A 7379-nucleotide genomic window follows, 5' to 3' on the forward strand; every position below is an offset into this window, starting at 1 on the left:
TCTCACACACACACACACACACACACACACTACCCCGTCACGTTTCCTGCGCCCTCGCCGGCCTCGCCTGGTTTTGAAACTGTGGCGACCGTTTGGAGGAAAACGGGAACCTGAGGCCGCAGCGAGGGCGGAGAATCCACCGAATCCTGCCTGAGAACAAAACCCGGAACGCCGCAGGAAGCTCGGCTCCTCTGCGGAGGCGCCTCACAATCACAGAGGAGGAGGAGCAAAGACTCTCTGGGGAGCTGTGGGGTCGATCTTCTTCTGGTTATAAAAACGACGTCGCGTTGAGGCTGTCTGTTTTCGGACGCTGTCCGTTTCTTTGTTGGGACGTTTTCTCTTTCGTGATTTTTCCGTTGGACTTTTTTAAAGTGAAAGAAGAAAAAGAACAGACTGTTCGTGTTCGCCTGTATATAAGCTCTCTGTGTCCTTCAGCACTTTCTCCTCACCTCTGACCTCACCCCGTCCTTGCCCTTGGCCCCGGGAGCCGCGCGCTCACTTATGCATCCGAGACGCCATTTTGACCGCCAGGAAATACCTCAGATCAGACCTGCCAATCAAACGCTCAGCTCCTGCAGGTGAAGCCGGGTTTCTCCGCCTCCTGATGTCGTCAGCGTTTCTTTCTTTTCTGAGGAGAGTCGTGCACGTGTGCGCAGGTTTACCTCCAGCTTCTATGAAACCTCAGCATCTGTCCCTCCTCCTCCTCCTCCTCCTCCTCCTCTTCTTCTTCTCTCTGTTTGGACCTACTCTCCGGCTCTTCTTCGTGGACCTAAACCTCCTCCTCTTCCTCAGGCTTGAGGATGAGGAGGACTGCTCCGTCTTACTGTGTGTGTCTGTTAAACTCTGAGATGGCCATTATTATTATTGTTGTTATTACTATGATTATAATGATGAACTTTCATGTTGCTGCTGCTATTTTAAAAACCGGACCTTCTGCCATAGACCTGAAACCTCAACACAGCCGGGCGGTAGCTCGCCGCAGTGCCCCGTGAAAACACGACCAACCGGCTCAGAGAGCGACGGTCCGATCCGGCGCTCCTCTCTGTCCCGCTGGCTGCTTGGTTGGCTGCTTTCTTTGTTTTGCTTCATAGGGCTCGATTCCTGTCGTGTTTTGTGACTTTCTAACTGTGAATCTTCTTCTTTTCGGACCCTCCCCTCAGTTTGGAGGGCACGGGGAGGGCTGTACAAACTTCTAGTCCCGTGTAGATTAATACTATCTGTTTGTTTACTAGTGTGTAACTTGTGATTAGTCTGAGAGGAAAGTGAGGCAGCAGATAAGTGGAGCGGGAGCTCCTCCCTCAGGTTCTCAGCCATGTTGGAATCACTCCTGATGTTCTGGTCCCTGCTTACGCTCTGCTGCTTGAAGAGTTTGACGTTTGTGGAAATAGGATTTGCTTTCAAGTTAGATGAAAATCTGACCTCATTGTTGTACCTGTCTGTAAATTTCAGCTGCACCTTCCAACCCTGGAGCTCTAGAAGCTGCAGTTCCTCTGATGTCCTCTGGAGGCTCCAGTGGTGGGTCGGCCTCATAGACTCCCATGTTAAAACTTTAGAGCAGAGGTTAACATGCTTATGGCTCAGCAGTAGCTTCTGGACCATATAGGATACAAGACAGTAGCCCTAAGCTAGCTTAGCTTTAAACACTAGAAGCTGGGGGAAGTGGCTAGCTTACTCATTAGCATGTTATGCCCTGTAAAAAGAAGCCATACTAAAAAAAAAGAGAGAAAACATAACATGTTAGCTGGTGCTCTGTACAGGAATAAGCAGATTTTCTGACCTTTAAACAGAGCCAGGCTAGCTGTTTACCCCTGCCTGCAGTCTTTGAGCTAAGCTAAGCTAGCTGTCAGAACATCAAACGTCCCATCAGGATCTCTGCAAGGAAGCAAGTTATTTCCCCAAACTCAAACTCTTCTCCTTTAATTCTCGTTCTCATCACCGCTGAGTACTTTTGTCTTTTGATAGTGTTGTTTAAAGATAATTATTTTTCATTATGTGAAATTTAGCTTCAAAGTGCATTTTGAACCTCAGCTCGTTGGGGCCTCGGGCTCAGTAAGGCCTCGGGCTCGTTGGGGCCTCGGGCTCGTTGGGGCCTCGGGCTCAGTAAGGCCTCGGGCTCGTTGGGGCCTCGGGATCGGTGGGGCCTCGGGCTCGTTGGGGCCTCGGGCTCGGTAGGGCCTCGGGCTCGGTAAGGCCTCGGGCTCGTTGGGGCCTCGGGCTCGTTGGGGCCTCGGGCTCGGTAAGGCCTCGGGCTCGTTGGGGCCTCGGGCTCGGTAGGGCCTCGGGCTCGTTGGGGCCTCGGGCTCGGTAAGGCCTCGGGCTCGTTGGGGCCTCGGGCTCGGTAGGGCCTCGGGCTCGTTGGGGCCTCGGGCTCGTGGGGCCTCGGGCTCATTAGGAGTTTGGGCCCTCGTTGAGGCCTCAGGCGCTCGTTAGGGACTTGGGCTCGTTAAGCTCCTGGTTTCCTGGATGATGCTCTGCTTCTATTATGGTTTCTACTCAGCTCGACGGTCATTTCACTGTAATTTGCTCCCTTTTTGCACAGCGAGGAAAGCAACAGTCATCTGTGATGTGAAGGGGCGGAGCCCCTTTGTGTGAGTGTATGCATGTTTCCTCAGAGGGACCGCCCCCCACGCCCCGCTCTGCTGTGAAGCAAAGGGGGGGCGTGGCATGACAGTTTTCTGTCATGCGGCTGATAATCACCACGTTCACTGGAAGGTTTGTGATGGCAGCTCAGACCTCACAGCCTCCACCCAAACATCCACACCTTCATGCTCATGTGCAGCGACAGAAGCGCCCGAGCTTTGGGAAAAGTTTCACACGGAAGTGACTGAATTTGATGAGGTTTTGTTTTTGGAAAGCTGTGATTAAAGATCAGCGAGAGGAAAACTGGAGAAAAATATGCAAAAAAAAAAAAAAGACAAGAAGAAGAGCAGGAGGGCACGACCTTTGACCCACCTTTCACCTCAAAACATTTAAAAAGGACGATCAACACCGATGTCCAATCAAACTTTATTCGTCCTCGTAAACAGAGTTTGGGTCCCGGCGTCCTGTCCTGCTCTTCCTCCATCTGATCCTCACTGTGCTCTCAGATGCTGCCTCTGCTTCCTGGCTTTCAGAGTCAGAGCGACCCAGCACCTCTGGGTCACCTGGACCGGTCCAGGTGTGCTGTGATGGGCTGAACCGCTCTCTGCTGTGGCGGCAGCGTCAGCAGACCCGGGACTTGGAGGTGTGGCGATCCCTCGGACCGCGGCGGGGTTTCACCTGCACTGCTGCCGTTCCAAAAGCCTCGAAGCTCCCAAATGTTTGTGAGAAATAAACGAGATCCTCCTGTTAGACAAACAGTTGTTTGTTTACTTTGAATGGCAGCGTGCGATTGGTTTCCTGCTGTCGGGGAGGATGTCCTGAAGTCTCCAAACACGTCCTTTGAAGCAGTCTTTCTCTGTGATCGCCTTCAGAATCGCCTGTACGGACTCTGAGGACTCCATAAAGTTCAGAGGAAACGCAGGAACAGTTCGATGCACTTCTGCTTTATGTTCCCGACTTCCTTTAACTTCCTGCTCACGCCAGGGTCGAATGTTCGAAGCCGTTCTGTTCATCCTCCTCGATACCTTCTGCTCCTTTGAAACGACCTCTGGCGACCTTGTTATTATTCGTCTTTTGTTGGATTTCTTAAGGAATAAGTTCATAAAACCTTTGAGATGGTCTGATGAAATCATCGCATCACTTCCTGTTTCTCAGAGAGGATGTTTCTGAATCACACACAACAAAAAGCAAATGACAATCTGCAGAAAGGTGGAATTTGCTCTCTGTTTGGTTTCCATTCCTGCTGTCGGCACAGCCGGACAGATCGGGAGAATGATCCCAGTGTTTTAGCCATACACCGCCGCCGCCGCCTCCTTCTCCGCTCGTTGTTAACGTCTCCACGGTCGAGTACATAGCAGATGCGTTTCTATCCAGTTTCTATTTTTTAGTATGACGTGATTCTTCTTCTGATTTCTATATTTTGTAGTGTGATTAAAGTGGTCTTTTTATATTCCAGCAGTTTCTACCACACATTCCAAACGTGCACGTCAGCAGACGGGCCCCGGCCGGCGCCGCCGCGGATGCTGAGCTCATCTTAGCTGTCCTCCACAGCTGCTCTGTTTTTAAAGGTCGTGTTGAGACAGAGGTGGTCAGTGTGTCACAAAGATCACGGCGTCTCGTCGACCTCTCGGGCCTCAGAGACTCTGGAGGTGGAGTCGATCAGTTTACGTCACATTTAGCGCCTTCTGTCTTCATGTCCACCTGTTTTAACTCCTTAAAAGGAAAAACCATCAGTCGCAGCCTGCTGTGATGACGGTGAGTCAGCATGGAGAGCCCACCTGTGTCCACAGGTAACAGAAGCCTCCTGTCAGCCCCTCTGAAGGATGTTGAGGGGTCATCTTAAGGTTCAGGGTCAGGGTCTTCCTGCTGCTGTCACCTTTAGATCACTCAAAGGAGGTGCCAACCGCTCTTAGCACGGAGGAAGACGTGGCGAGGAGGAGGAGAGCTCGACCCACAGTCTGAGCGGTTTCCTCTGAACCGTCTGCCTCAGACGATCGGTCCTCAGGGACGAATTTAAAGGGGCGTGACCTCACGATGGGATCGTGCTCCCGGTCGTTCCTCACCCTCAGAAGCGAGGGTCAGCAGTCTGTGTAGAAGCAGGAACCACGACTCCAGCTGGTTCCTCTCAGTTTGTTTCCTTTTGGCTCAAAGACTCGAGTTTGATGAAGCGTGGAAACGCGCGCTTCACTCATTAAATCTGGCTGTCATGGCGGCAGGTTTCTAACAGATGCAGACATGAACATCAAAGTGCAGGATGTATTGTTTGTGTCTTGAATCACATGTTGCTGTGGAGGACGGCGTCTGTAGTCGCGATGCCAGTCAGGTCCCATCGAATCAGAATCTAAGCTCAAAACACGTCTTTAAGAAAAAAAGAAAGAAGGCAGACGGCGTTATGGAGCGTTTTAATTTTTCTATCTGTACGGCTTCTGTCAGAATATAAAGACGGCGTCCGGGCCGCTCGGTTTCCTGGTTTTCAGTTAGTGCTTTTCTCTTTCCTTCCTGTCTTTGGCTGACTTCTTTGTGCCGGACTCGTGACTGTCTCGACGTCCTCTGCCGGGCCTTCGTACCTTCAGTAATACCAATGTGAAACCTGTAACTCTCCTCATGGTTCGACTCAGTGGAAGTGTGATGTTTACATGTACAGATTTTTGCTATTTTTCTTTTCTGGTTCTTTCTGTTTTCATCTTCATGCCTCTCTTTTCCACTCCTGAGTTCCTCTCGCTCCTTCCTCACACAGGGAAATGGGGCTGAGACTAAATATGATTATCCACCTTTCACACTCTGCCCTTTCCCACTGTGGAGGCCTGAGAGTGCCAAAAGTACTAATGGCCTTAGCACCTTTAAATGCATCAACTAAGAAATTAATCTGAACTGTAATTCTCCTCTTTATTTCCTGTTTCATGTTGTAAATAAGGAAATAAAGTGCAAAATGAATGCATGAATAAATGAATGTAATTGGCACGCAGGTACCCGTGCAGCAGCCATGTTTGGACCTGACCTAAGGCTCATTTACAGCTCAGGTAAATGATTTGCAGGCCGTTAGTTTTAATTTAAAGCCTGTTTTCAGTTCATCAGTGTTAGTTTTATGGGATTATGACAAATGAGAACATTATTTATATATTTTTATTTTCATTATTTTTAGTAGTACACAGTTTGGTCTAGTTTTTAGAAGACGGCGATTTCCTGCAGGAGAGGTGGTGAGCCTGGCCCAGATGTGGTCCAGATGTTGGCACAGTCACTGAAGCCGGGTCAAAGCCAGACGGGGTAAATCTGTACAAAGGTGAATATGGACAGAAATGTTTGGGTTGATGCATTTAATTTTCTGTTAAAGTGTTGGAGCTGTTCAGTCACTTTGGCAGTTTCAGTCCTCCGTAGGGTCTGGGGGATCGGGTACTTCCTGTTAGCATCATTAGCGTTGAGTTAAATCTGCCACGCTAACGTGCTCGGTGAAGAAAGTCGAGGCGTTCCCGGGCGGCCTTCTGGGTGTGGGAGGGAGGAGTTGTGCGATTGTTCGGCTCTGGAGGGGTGGGTTGCGGTTGACCCCCGACCTCTCGGCTGACTCCACGGCACACAGGATCCCAGCGGGGCCACGGCGACCCTCCGCGATCCGTGGGACACGATTCCTCAGTGAATGAAAAGCCATTTCGGGCCCCGGGCGTCGGGTCTTTAGTCTGTGAGTGTATTTAGCGAAACTTAAACTGCGGACGGCGAAACTCAACCTCAGGAACAGAAAAAAGGACATGACTTTTATAAAAGCAGCTGAAGGCCCATTTCCCTCTCTTTGATACCATATAAATTATATCAAATCAATTCTTTTTATATTTATTGTGTTTATTATTCTTCTATATAACAGTGGATACCTTTTGCAGTACCTGTGGCTGAATATTTTGATTCTTTAGAAAAGTGTTGATAATATATGTGAAAAAGAAAAGAAGAAATCTGGGTTCTTATTCTTTCTGTTGATGACTACATATCACTCTGGTCCATGACGAAGAAACCAATGATTATACAGACTGAGCTTTCTTTGTGTGATGTCACTGCTAAGGCTGAAATGTTTCTGGACTTTGTGACCGTTCAGTTTGTTTTTGGTTTGTTTCCTCCCGAGCTGTACATCACAAAGCTAAATATACTAATAAAAACTGTGTGCTATCTATCAGACGCCAGCTTTCACGCGCCCTTATTTCCTCCCATCACGAAGACTGACCCCTCACTGCACCGCATTTACGTCGGTGGCTGCGGATCGCATCCAGAGCCGTTTGCAGGTTCGTCTGGGGCCTCTGACAGAAATCCGCTCAGTCGGATGCAGCACACCGGACCGTGTCCGGGCTGAATAATCTGCAGCAGCGAGCGTTCGGATTAAAGTCACTTCCTGTTTGGTTTGGGAAGTTGCCGTAATTTGATCACATGACTTCATAGCACATTACACATCATAACACAGACTGTATATAAAAGATGCTTGGTTAGCACAGACTGTGTGGAAGCATCACACATACACAGAATAACATCCAATCACAATCCTGGAATCCTGGAGCTCCGCCTTCTTGGTCTGTTAGTACAGTGTTAGCCATGTTATCGGTCACATGATGTCATTAAACATTGAGTTTTTACTGCCTGTGTTCCTCAATAATTCGTTGTATGAATACGTGCGTTTGATTTTACATACTTCAGCTGCACTTCCATGTTTATTTGTACTGGAAGGTTTCAACAGACTCACTGCTGCCTCTGCTGGGCGTCAGAGGAACTGCAGGAATATAAATAAAATGGAGTTGTTAGAATTAGGCCACACTCACATCATTTCA

Source organism: Diplotaxodon limnothrissa, linkage group LG20, assembly GCF_057381915.1.
Source record: "Diplotaxodon limnothrissa isolate DT_005_m linkage group LG20, D_limnothrissa_male_GT1.1, whole genome shotgun sequence".
Lineage (NCBI taxonomy): Eukaryota > Metazoa > Chordata > Actinopteri > Cichliformes > Cichlidae > Diplotaxodon > Diplotaxodon limnothrissa.